The following is a 13,983-nucleotide window of genomic DNA, read 5'->3' as shown; positions in this document are numbered from 1 at the left end:
TTTTTTTGTTTTGAGACACGGTTTGACTCTTGCACCCAGGCTGAAGTTCAGTGGCTCAAACATGGCTCACTGCAGCCTCAACCATCTGGGCTTAAGCAGTCCTCCCACCTCAGCCTCTCAAGTTGCTGGAACCAGAGGCACACGCCAATACATCATTCTATTTTTTTTTTTTTTTTTTTTTTTACTTTTGTAGAGGTAATGTCTTGCTGTGTTGCCCAGGCTTGTCACAGACTCCTGGGCTCAAGCGATCCTCCTGCCTTGGGCTCCCAAAGTGCTGGGATTACCGGCGTGAACCACCACGCCCAGGCCAAAAATTAAGCTTTTTTATCTGGAGATCATTGTAAATTATTCTGCGGTTTTAGGAAATAAATCAGAAAATATATTGTGTGCCCTTTATCCAGTTTCCCCTAAAGATAACATCTTATATGATAGTATAATAGCACTGCCAGAATATTGGCATTGATATACTTTTACTTGTCCTCATTGTGTGTATGTGCACACATGCATGTGTATTTAGTTCCATGCAATCTTATCCCACATGTAGGGTCTGTGTATCCATCACCACAGGGTTCCTCTTGCTGCCTTTTTATAGCCATACCTCCTTCCATCCTCTTCTCCTTAACCCCTGGCAACCAATAATCTGTTCTTCATTTTTATAATGTTGTCATTTCAGGAATAATAGACTCATGGTGTGCATGTCTTTTTTGCTCAGCACAATTCTCTGGAGATTTGTCCACACTGTTGGGCACATCATTATCCAATGCCCCCTTTTCTTGCTGAGTAGGACTCTATGGAGTGGATGCTCCACAGTTTATTTAATCAGTCACCGACCACACAGAGTGAGGCTGGAGAGAATGGCAGATGAGAGAGGGGAGAGGTCAGGACAGGGAAAGAAAACCCTCTCAAAGACGTCTCACGATATCTGCAGTAAAACCTATACTCTCAAACAAAAACTTTCTTGGTGGACTCTTTTCTTCCTCTGGGAAAAGAGGCAACATAAATGGACACAGATCACCTGCCACATACACATGTGCATACTGATATGTCCCCTCGTGTGCTCATGTGTACACATTTTTGCACACGCATACACACACACACACACACACACACAGACATGCCTGTGAAGAGGCCAACCCCAGTGTGCAGCAGCTGTGAGGGGGCTCTGCCCCTCCTCTCCTAGAGTGGAACATACGTTCTTGTGAACATAGAGAGTGGCATTTTCTTATGTCGATGTAATGTGAACAACTCCTGGTCACCAGCCCCCTTGACCACTGATGCCTCTTCATGGGTCGGTGAGTGAGGGAGACACAGCCATTTATTCCTGGCATCTTGAATTAAACTTGAAATTACTGCCCACTAGAAATAAGGCCTGGGGCATAGAGTCTTATTATTAAAATCTTTTGTGGAAAGTTGCAGGGCTCCAATCACCCCAAAAACATTGTGTCTATGGGAAAATGCACCTTGAGTTCCATCTTACAAATGGATTTGTAACAGTTTAGGTTTCATGTAAGCTGTTCACAGTATCCTAGTGATACATGTTTATGGTAAAAAATCTTGGAGGGTAAAGAACAAACACTGCCCATAATTTTTTACTGTATACACTTTTTTTCTTATAAAAATGTTACTCTATTGCACATAGTGTTTTGAATCATGCCAATTTTTATTTGGCAATTATATAAAGGCAGAACTTTAAATATCACCCCCAACATTCTGTGCCTACGCCTCAGAGCCTATGCTTACAAAGAGCAATCATATTCATGACTACGTATTTAATGCAACATTAGAAAACTAATGCAGTCATAACCCACAAGCATTTTCCATGCCAATGACCTTTTTGCCATCTGGTTTAGTGACTGCAGAGTATCCCATTACGTGGTTGTCTCACACCTTGGCAAGGATCCCTTAAGGATGGACACTAAATCATCATGGGGTTTAATACTCTCATCCACAGAAGGGACTCCCAAGCCAGTCCTCACATATCTTGCTCTCATTACTAGGGCAGAGTGTTCTAAGAATTTTCCTTTTATGGGCCACCGCCAGAGCAGACCAGACTCACTGTTTCCATGCCTGCTGGCTCTTGCTGCCACCATGCCCTGATTTCAAATAACCACTCCATCCATGAGCTAACTGACCTTAGAAAGATATACTTTTAAAAAGCATATCCTCCCAATTTTCAATTAAGGCCAAAAGGAGTAGTAGAGACCAAATATATCCTCTTTCATGAAACAAACAAAAAATGGCAAAAATATGTGAATCTACAAAAAGATACTAGAACGCTTAAGTGAATTTAGAAAGGGTACAAGCTGTTATATCAGTATTTAAAAAGTCAATTTCATTTATATGATTAACAATGAACAATCAGAAAGTGAAATAGAGAGTGCCATTTATAATAGTATCAGAAATATAAAATACTTAGGATAAATCTGACAAAGGATGGGGAAGACCTGTATACTGAAAACTACAAAGTATTCCTGAGAGGAATTAAATAAAACTTAAATAACATACCACATTCATGTGTTCAGTCTGAATTACAATGTCTAAAGTTAAAAATACTGACCACACCAAGTGTTGGTGTGGATGTGGAGGAACTGGAACTCTTATATGTTGCTGGTAAGAATGCAACATGGTACCTCCACTTTGGAGAACAGATAGGCAGTTTTTTAAAAGTTAAACATACATTTACTATATTACTCAGCCATTCCACTCCTAAGTATTTACTCAAGAGAAATGAAAGCATTTGTCCACACGAACATTCTTACATGATTGTTAATAACAGCTTTATTTTCAATCACTTAAAACTGAAAATGATCCAAAGGTATAGCAACAGATAAATGGACTGTGGCATATCCATATAATGGAGTACTATCAAGCAATAAGAAGAAACAGACAGCAGGGCAGTGGCTCACATCTGTAATACCAGCACTTTGGGAGGTTGAGGCAGATCACTTGAGCTCAGGAGTTTGAGACCAGTCTGGGCAACATGGTGAAACCTCATTTCTACTAAAAATACAAAAAATTAGCCAGGTGTGGTGGCACACACTTGTAATCCCAGCTACTGGTAAGGCTGAGGCAGGAAAATTGCTTGAACCCAGGAGGTGGAGGTTTCAGTGAGCCGAGATCACGCCACTGCACTCCAGCCTGGGCGGGCAACAGAGAGAGACTGTGTCTCAAAAAAAAAAAAAAAAAGAAAGAAAGAAAGAAAGAAAAGAAAAAAAAATTAGCACGGTGTGGAGGTGCACACCTGTAGTCCCAGCTACTCATGAGGCCAAGGTGGGAGGATTGCTTGAGCACAGGAGGTCAAGGCTGCAGTGAGTTGTGATTACATCACTGCACTCCAGCTTGGGTGACAGAGTGAGACTCTATCTGAAAAAGAAAGAAAAGAAAGACTATTGATACGTGCAAGGATATGGATGAATCTGAGAACAATTTTGCTGAGCGAAAGAAAGCAGAGGAAAAAACATACAAGCAGCATGATTTCATTTACATAAAATTTTTTAAAATGCAAACTAGCCTATAGTGACAAAAAGCAGAACAATGGGAATTTATAATGTTAAACACATATATTTATTAGAAAAAAAAGATCTACAGTCAATCATTCAGGTTTCCATCTTAGGAAACTAAAGAAAGAGGCCTAATTTAATTTAAGCCTAAAGCAAGGAAAATAAGATAAGTAATTAAAAATTAGAACAGAAATTAATAAAATTGTAAACAGGAAAACAGTAGAGAAAAATCATAAAACAAAAGCTGGTTCTTGGAAAAGATCAATAAAATTGATAAACATTTAGTCAGGCCAATGAAGAGAGAAAAGACACAAATTATTAACATTAGAAACAAAAGAGAGGTCATCACAACTGATCCCATAGACATTAAAAGGTTAATTAAGTAATACAACAAACAACTTTATGCTCATAAATATAATTAAGGTGAAGTGCAACAATTCCTTGAAAGACACAAACTATTAAAACCCCCCAAAGAGAGTAGTCTTATATTCGAAGAGATTGAATAATTTAAAACCTTCCAGAAAAGAGAGCACTAGACTCAGATAGTTTCACTGGTACTTTCAACAGAATACTTAAAGAGGAAATAATAACAATTCTCCACAATATCTTCCAAAAAATAGAGGCAGAGGCATTGCTTCCAAACTCATTTTATGAGGCCAGTTATCTTAGTCTACTTAGGCTGCTGTAGCAGAACACCATACAAACTGGGTGGCTCATAAACAATAGAAATTTATTTTTCACAATTCTGAAGGTTGGGAAGTCCATGAGCAAGGCACTGGCAGATTTGGTATCCAGTGAGGGCCTGCTCTCTGCTTCATAAATGGTTCCTTCTAGCTGTGTCCTCACATGGTGGAGGGGATGAGGAGTCTCCCTTAGGCCTCTACTATAAGGGCATTTAGGTCTCTTCTACAAGGGATCACCCATTCATGAGGGCTCCGCCCTCAGATCTAATTACTTCCCAAAGGCCCCACTTCTTAATACAATCACCTTGGAAGTTAGAATTCCAACATATGAATTTGGGGGAACACAAATATTCAGACCATAGCACAGTATATTACCCTAACACTAAAACCTGCTAATGACATTTTAAGAAAGGAAAAACTACAGACCAATATCTCTCATAATCATAGATACAAAAAAATCTTTGAAAAAATTGTTGAATCATATTCAGTAATATTATATAACATAACCAAGTGGGATTCATTCCATGTATACAAAGCTGGTTTGACATTCAAAAATCAACGTAATTTACCATATCAATGGGCTAAAGAAGATAAATCACATGACTATATCAACTGCTAGAGAAAGTATTTGAAAAAAATCAATACCTATCTACAATAAAATCTCTCGGCAAACTAGAAACAGAGGGTATTTCTTCAACTTGATAAAGAACATGTACAAAAAGCCTGCACTGAACGTCATACTTATTGGTGACAGGCTGGGCACTTTCCCCCTAAAATCAAGAATAAGGCAAGGATGTCCTCTCTCACCACTCCTATCGAACATCATACTGGAAGTCCCAGCTACAGCAATAAGAAAAAGAATTAAAAGAAAGATATACAGACTGGACAAAAAGAAACAAAAATGGTCTTTATTAGTAGATACACTGTCTATGTAGGAAATGCCAAATAATCTGTGCACACAAAAAAAGGTGAAAACCTCATTGGAAAAGGTGAGTATAACAAGGACACAGCATACAAAGAAAATATACCAAAGTCAATTGCTTTCCCATATACAATGAACAATTAGAATTTGAAATGAAATTTACATTACCATTTACAATAGCATCCCCCCAAATCAGTATTTAGTTATAAATTTGACACAATCTATGGAAACTGTAGGCAAAAAGCTAGAAAATACTGGCAAAATAAAATAATCTAAATAAATGGCAAGATAGTCCCTGCTTATCTGTTGGAAGACTTGGTATTGTTAAGATGTGAAGTATTTATAACTTGATCAGAGCAGTCCAATTCAAAATCCCAGCAGGTTATTTTTTAGATATTGATAAACTGATTCTAAAATTAATACAAACAAGCAGAAGGCCTAGAATAGCTAACACAATACTGAAGAAGATCAAAGTTGGAGTACTCAGAGTCCTTCATTTCGAGAATTACTATAAAGCTATAATAATCAAGATGGTGTGGTATTGGCAAAAAAAAGGACACATAAATCAACAAATGGAGATACCAGAAATAGACCCCCCCACACAATATAATAACCTGACTTTTGACAGAGGCGCAAGGGCAACTCAATGGAGCAAGTGAAGTCTTTTCACCAAGTGGTGCTGGAACAATTGGATGTTCATAGGCTAAATGAATCTGGACACAGAACTTGCAACTTACACAAAAAATAACTCTAAATGGATCATAAACCTAAATTTAAAATGCAAATTTATAAAACTTTTAGAAGAAAACATAAGAAAAAAATTTATGTGACCTTGGGTTTGGTGAGGAATTTTTAGATACACGACCAAAAGCATGAACCATGAAAGAAAAAAAAATAGAGAAGTTGGACTTTATTAAAATTAAAAACTTCTGCTCTACGAAAGATTCTGTTAAGATAATGAAAACACAAGCTGCAGACTGAAAAGAAATATTTGCAAAACATGAACCTGATAAGAAACTTGTATCCAAAATATTTTAAGAAATCTTAAAAGTCAACAAAAAGACAATAAGTAATCCAATTGAAAAAATGAATAAATCTGAACAGACACCTCCAAATCACCACCAAAGATGACATTTGTGTGTGTGTATACATATGACATATACTTATGTACATATATGTATATATATATATATCTTACAAATGGTAAATAAGCATGTGAAACATCATCTGTCATTAAAGAAATGCAAATGAATACAACAATGAGCTTTCACCACACACCTATTAGAATGGCTAGTATACAAAAAACCAACAATACCAATTGCTATGAGAATTTAGAAGAATAAGAACCCACGTGCGTTTCTGGTGGGAAGGCAAAATAGTACAGCTACTTTAAAAGATGTTTGGCAGTTTCTTAAAAAGTTAAATATTATTTTACTGTATGAACCAGCAAGCATACTCCTAGATGTTTACCCAACTGATTGAAAGCTACGTCCACAAAATACCTGCATGCAAATGTGTGTAGCAACGTTATTCATAACCACCAGTATCTGGAAAACCAGGATGTCTTTCAGTAGGTGAATAGATTAATAAACTGTAGTACATGCATATAAAGGAATACTATTCAGAGATATAAATAAATGAACTATCAGGCTATGTAAAAACATAGATAAAACTTAAATGGATATTGTTTACTGAAAAAAGCTTATCCATTTATATTATGTTCTAGAAAAGGTAGAATTATCGAGATGGTAAACGGATCAGTGGTTTCCAGGGGCCTATAGAGATGGAAGAGTAGAGTCGGCAAAGCACAAGAGATTTTTTTTTAGAATGGTAAAATTATTGTGTATGATACTGTGGTGGTGAATACATAACACTGCATTTTTCAAAACCCATGGAATTTTACATCACAAAGAGTGAACCTTAACATATGCAAATTAAAAAAATAATTAAAGATGTTGGGGGATTCCAAGATGGGATGCTGAGTATGACAGAAGACTAACTGTATTACAAATGTATAAAATAATTCCACTGAAGGGGTGGGAGGAAAACGTGCTGACCAAGTGGCATTGGAAGTGAGTGGAGACTGTAAGACTAAAAACATAAGGAACTGTTCACAACCCTGTATTCTAGTAGATAAAGCTCTTTCCCAAAAGGATATAAATTCTGAAGCCACTAGTCACACACTCTGAAATGTGAAGTCACTGGATGGAGGATGATGGGAGCCAGGTTTCTCTTTGTTGGAGGGGAGGCTACCAGCAAGCAAGCAGGAAAGGTTGCAGTGATTCATATGGCAGTGGTTAGTGTTGGGGACATCAACGTGGAATCGAGTTCAGCTCAAAATAGATGCAGATGGATATGTACAATACACTTACAGATATGGGTTGGTATATATTTCCTTGTTCTGTCTCCTGACAGGGCCTGAATAAGTGTCATCCCAGTAGCAATGAGCACACCTACTGTTTACGTCTTAGTTTTTGATGCTGTTCTTTTTTTTTTTCTTTGTAACATTTAATAAGCTCAATCTACATCCAGAATAATTTACATGAAAGGACAATATTTATTTAAACAGAGCTCAGTGGGGTAGCCATGGTATCATCAGAGTGCATCCAGAGGAAAAGAGGGAGGAAGGGCCAAAGGAGACACAATCAACGGCACTCCCACACTTTTACTGTTTGAGCTACGCTGCCAGTGACCACATAGGGTGCCGTCTTGTGGAAATCCAATGAGGTAACAAAGTGTTCATACGCATTGAGGGTCTTCATGCATCGCTTGCTCTTGTAATCCCATACGTGTAGGGTCTTGTCATCAGCACAACTCAAAATAAATTTCCCCCCAGAACTGAACAGAATTCCACGTACCCAGTTACCATGACCCACGAGGGTCATAAGGCACATGCCAGTACTGACATCCCACATCTTAATAGTCTTGTCCCTGGATCCAGACAGCAAGAATGGCCCAGATTTACCACTTTTTTTTTAGTCTCAGAGCCTGTTGCTTCACAGATGGAAGAATATGAGCTTTCTGGAGCCCAGGAAATGCATTCTACCACATGCTCATGTTCTCGGAGCTCAGCCTTGCATTGCATTGTTGCTATGACCCATACACGCACAGTCTGGTCATTGGAACAGCTGGCTATCAGAGTGCCATCTTGATTTGGTTGTACCATATGTACCCATTCTCTCTGTCCTGTGAACATCTTCACACAGTAGCCAGTTTGCACTTCCCACATTTTTATAGTTTTATCCCTTGAAGCGGACACTATATGATCTCCACCGGCCATGATGACTACTGAGGAAACATTATGGTCATGGGGAACCATGACTATTCATGGTTCTGATGCATTCAAAGTCCTGAAAATCCCATAGTTTAATGGTCATAGCTGCAGAACAGGAAGCCAGAAACTTGCCACTGTGGTCAAATGAAATGTCCTGTACAGAGTCTGTATGTCCTTCCTTTAAGAGTTCTTTCAAAATCTCCAGTCTCATAATCCCACACCTTAATTGTAGCATCCTCTGAAGCAGAGACCATAACACTGAACACAGGATGGAAAATGACTCGAGTGATTGGACTCCTGTGACCACTCAATGTGTATTTTTCTGGCAGAAAATACCCATTCTTTTGGGTCTTGTTTCTGACCAAGAGGTCCACCTGACGTAAATTCTTCTTTTGCTTCATTTAGCATTGATTCTAATTCCATAAACTTCTTTTGTAATCTAATAACAGATGTCCACTTTTTCCCCCAAAACACCAGCCTACTTTAATTCTTCATTCATATCTAATTCAGCTTCCTTTTAAAAAACTGAATATGCCTCTTCATAGCCATTTGAACGAAGATAATCTGCTTTAGCTTGATTTAGTTCATCTCGTTGTCTCTGGGACAGCACCATCTTGGCTGTAATGTCAAGCTTATCTCATATAGTGGTATGTCCCTCCTTTGGGAAATCAAAAAGCTTTTTGATCCGTGGACGTATAATATAAATATGACACTAAGTGTCTTCCACACAGCGGAAAATGATTCTTTTACAAATGAATCCAACTAGTAACCAGAAGATATTCAACAAGTAAGATTCATTCCACTCTCCCGACCGCTGTATTCTGCCGCCGCCCCGCCGCTCCAGCTCTGTCTGTGACAGGAGCTGCCCCAACGCCCTGACGTCACTGTGCCGCCACCGCCACTGCCACCGCCCCCACCACCACCCCCGCTGTTCTTAATACCATTTAATAAAAGGAAGTAAGCCTTCCTGGAGAAATGACTGAGTCTAGGACAGGCGGGGAATGTACAAAATGAGCCTGGAGGAGCATTTTACAGGGCCAGAAAGTAAGAACGTGCTCAGAAGAACAAACAATAACACACAGGTCAAGGGGACACAGTGACCACTTGAAAAAGCTTTCAATGGCCTAAGCTGGAACAATTTGAGCAATAAAGTAGTATTGGATTATAAATAACCCAAGTATAAAATAAATATGCATGATTCCATACTGATTTACATTTATATATTTATTTAATCACATACATATGAATAAGTAAATGGCAGAGAATAGGCACATCTCCAGAGTGGTGGAATTTCAGGTAATTTATGTAATACTGCACCCCCAAGGAGGTGGAGCATAATTCCCCCCTCCTTAAATATGGGCTGCACACAGTGACTTCCTTTCAAAGCGTACAGTGTGGAAAGGGGGCAGGGGAGAAACTTCACAGTGGAGACGTCCAACAAACACTGCCTCAGCCAGATGATCATGGTCAACATCAAGAGTGACGTCATGTTGATAGGATGTGCTCCTGATAGAATGTGATGAAAGTAGCACTTTACTTCTGTGGTCTTCTCCCAATAATCATAGGAGAAAACACCAGGCAAATCCCAATGTTGGGACATTCTACAAAATACCTGACTAGTGTTCCTCAAAACTGTCAAGGTCATCAAAAACAAGGAAAGTCTAAGAAATTGTCACAGCCAAGAGAAGCCTAAGGAGATGGGACAACTCAGTGTAACATGGTGTTCTATGGTGGAAGAAGGACAGCTGGGTCAACTAAGGATATCTGAATGAAGGGTGACTTTAGTTAATATGCATCAACATTGGCCATTAATTGTGACAAAGGTACCTCATTAATGTAAGATAGTAACAATGAGAGAAACTGGGTGTGATATCTAGGGAAACTCTCTGGACTATTCTCAACTTTTCTGGAAATTTAAAACTATTCTAAAATAAAAAGTTTATTTTTTTAAAAAGGCAATCCCCTTTCTCTCTCCTCCCTCTTTCTCCTTTCCCTCTCTTTCCTCATTTCTCCCTTTTCCTTCCTCCTCTTCCTCCTGCCCCCTCCTCTTTTCCTTTAACAATAACAATAATGTGTAGTCCATTCTCACACTGTGATAAAGAACTACCTGCAACTGGGTAATTTATGAAGGAAAGAGGTTTAATTGACTTGCAGTTCCACAGGCTTTACAGGATGCATGGCTGGGAGGTCTCAGGAAACTTGCAATCATGGCGGAAGGCGAAGGGGAAGCTAACACATCTTCACGCCGGAGAGAGAGAGAGATAAGGGGGAAGTGCTACACACTTTCAAACAGCCAGATCTCGTGAACTCTATCACGAGCACAGCAAGGCAGAAGTCCACCCCCGTGATTCACTTACCTCCCACTAGGCCCCTCCTCCAACACTGGGAATTGTAATTCAACATGAGATTTGAGGGGGGACACAGAGCCAAACCACATCAAATGGCATCACACATGTGACCAGTACGTTGTCGTTTCCAGCTCTCTTCCCTTGCATTATTCTGCAGGAGCCCTTGCCACAGTGCAGTGCTGGATGTGGTATTCTTGAATCCACAGTTGGGCCAGGGAGGTGAAATGACCCACCTAGGAGGTAGCAGAGGTGCTAGCAGCACTCCCAAGACTCATAGTGAATTCTCCTGGGCCTGTCCATCACCCTGTTATGCCACTTTTCAGTTTCCCTCTGATCACAAATGACTCAGCACACAGTGTAAGTGCTACAATTTTACTCCAGAATTTGACTTGTATTGTCCTACAGACCGCAGGTACCCTCTTGTTGCTCCTTTCCCTTGAAAAAAAATACATCATCTCAAAAGAACGCAACCAGGAGCTGGCAATGGCACTGGAATCCCTTCCTGGTCACAGAATTGATGCTCATCTGACCTGTGCACAGCACTTTTACAAGAAATCTTATTTGGTCAACCCCCCAAATATCATAGAAGGACATTATTATTATCTCCAGTCTGCAGTTGAGAATGCTGAGGCTAGAAAGTGGTTACCACTAAAAGCAAACCTTTTCTCTCTTTCCCATTGCCTATCCACCCTGACTCTGGGCTCTGACCCATACCCACCTGCTCAAGGTCCCAGGTAGGAGTTGCCCATTCCTTTAAGTATGAGTTCATTCATACACATCACCATGTGAGGCTTGATGTGACCTCACTAACAAGCAGGTCTCACCTGCCCTGTGCATGTGAATGTGCCTTAGGAAGCTTATCAAATCCCAAAGGAGAAATTACATCCTCTAGGAAAAATACAGTGAGATGACTGTCCCGTTTCCTTTACTGGCTCTGGACCACAGCTGAGTTCCCACGCACGCACTGTGGCACCCAAGAGTGTGGGCAGAGGCACTTCTGCTGAGTGGGATGAAACATCTTAAGTGCTCTGAGGGTTGAAACTTTGAAGAGGTTGAGATCTGTGAGAGCTGAAGAACCTTTGAATCTCCCTTCAGCTCTCCCTACCCCAACCACAGCCCTTCTCTTGATGTAAAACATGTGTTCAGATAGAAAACAAATGAGGCTTACTTCTACGCCAGTAGGACTGTTTGGCTTTAAGCTTCCCCAGTGGTTGAAAACAGCAATCTCTGAGATTTGCCCAAAACTTTAAATGGAAGTCACTCCCATGGGTCACATCCATGGATTTGTGAGATAGGGCAGGAGGCTGTGTCTCTGCTACCCAGCGGTGGGAGCAGGGGTCTGTGCAGCCTGGTTGTATTGGGGGTGGGCCCCTCGTCCAGTTGCCTATGAGGATAACCTGCGGAGAAGATCAGATGGAGATACCTGGACTTATGCAGAGGCGTGTTCGGGTTAAATAGAAATGCCCAGGGGCCAATAGAAGGAAACTTCCAACAAGTGTATGAGTTGGCCTCTCACCCGACGCTGGCCACCCAGATGACAGCTTCTTGGACATGATGAATGGCCTCACTTCCACCAGAACATCTTCCTGCCAGGCCCTGCTGCTGCTTCCCCAGCTGTGTGGCCTTGGATGAGTAACATGGCCTCTTATTAAAGAAATGGATGAAATACTTTCTAAAGAATCTTCCAACTCTGAAGATCTGTGACATCTTTTGTCACTGAATTAATAGGAAATCAGCTCCGTATAGATTTGGTGTATGTTAGGAGACAACCTCTGTCGATGGGCTGACCAAATGTCTGAAGTGGGAAGCATTTGGGGACCAAAACAGGTAACAAGAGTAGATGAACACAAGAAATTCAGGTTGAATTAATCTTCAACAGATATTTCTTGAGTAACTTCTACATGTAAGTCACCAAAGTCTGGGAAGGGAAAATGGATAAAAGTACGATTCTCTCCCTGGAAAGCCTATAGTCTAATTAATTATGTGTTAAGTAATGCTGGCTGGAGGAACAATAACCCAGGACTTGTATAAACAATAGGAAACTCTGGGGGAAGAGCAAGGCTAGAAGAGACATTATCTGGGAGGCAATTCTAGAGCAGGTAGATTTCAGGAACAGGACAATCAAAGAAAAGGAGAGTGGCATTCACACATCAAGTCTAATAATATGGCCTTATTTTATGGTCCACCTGAGTACTGCAGAATTTAGCCCTAGGTACTACCAGGTCCAAAGCTGCTTCTTTAAGCTACACTTTAAGCTCCTGTCACTAGAAGGGGCTGTCAGGGTGCCAGGGATGTTGGTAGGTTCCGTGCAGACTTCCCTGGTCCTAGAGGACGTTGGAGTCACTGGGGTGTGAGGACATTGGAGAGACAGGAATAGAGTTCCACACTGCGATGAGGAGATGGAGCCTGATGCAAAGCCACAGGGAGGCTGGCGTTGATGGGGTGGGAGGAATTCACACCCAGTGGGAGAGTTTTACATTGAGGACTACATACCTGGTCAGGGTATAAGGCAAAGTGGGCTCCCACTCCTGACATGTGCCTCTTTACCGATGTTCCTTGTGAGCTTATTCCCCACCTAGGACAGCTAACACTTTAAGCTCTTGACTGTCATTTATACTTTATTCATGTGAACGAGTTTTTAGTTTTCTCTTGAAAGCAAGTTGGGATACTAGGAAAGTTGACAAGAGTTTGAGTTTCTATGTTGGTTGGGAAAGAGTGATGTCTCCACATGTAATTTGTAGAGGGTCCCATCAGTTTCCAAAAGAGGAAGTGGGTGTTTGTCTTGCTTTTGAGACATTTTGGGAGACTTAGACACAATATAATTTCTATTGAGAACAAAGTAGAGTTAGGATTTGGAGAAGGAAGACAGATACTTCCTTCTCTCTGCTAAAGAGATGGTCTGGAGTAGAAAACTTGTGGACTGTGTTTACAATTGTGGAGTACTACTCTTGGTTCAAAAAATAAAGCAGAATCGATGTCTGTAGAACAGAGCTGGAAGGGGCCTCATGGTTGGTTTTCAAGGTAAACTAACCATAGACATCAGTTTTCCACTCCTCAGCCTTTTTAGCATCTGGGTTCATCTTCCAGGAAGGCCATAACAAAGCTCCACAATCTGAGGATCTTAACAACTGAAATTGATTGCCTGGAAGTTCTTGAGGATGAAAGTCCAAGGTCAGCTTGGGCAGCGTAGGTTTCTTCCGAGTGCCGTGAGGGAGAATCATTCGTGCTTCTGGTGTTTGCTGGCAGCCGCTGGTGT

At 40.5% G+C, this 13,983-nt stretch overlaps 1 long non-coding RNA gene and 1 pseudogene across 6 annotated transcripts in view; one reads left to right on the top strand and one right to left on the bottom strand.

Moving 5' to 3' along the window:
• The window catches only part of LOC129531685 (uncharacterized), a 169,454-nt gene that overhangs the window by 103,380 nt on the left and 52,091 nt on the right, over nt 1–13,983 (top strand). The window lies entirely within an intron of this gene.
• Nucleotides 7,640–9,171, bottom strand: LOC101142203 (platelet-activating factor acetylhydrolase IB subunit beta-like; annotated as a pseudogene).

The sequence above is a fragment of the Gorilla gorilla genome, chromosome 12, assembly GCF_029281585.2.
Source record: "Gorilla gorilla gorilla isolate KB3781 chromosome 12, NHGRI_mGorGor1-v2.1_pri, whole genome shotgun sequence".
NCBI classification, from domain to species: domain Eukaryota; kingdom Metazoa; phylum Chordata; class Mammalia; order Primates; family Hominidae; genus Gorilla; species Gorilla gorilla.
Note: the sequence above shows the minus strand (reverse complement) of the source record. Positions and strands in the feature narration are given on the sequence as shown.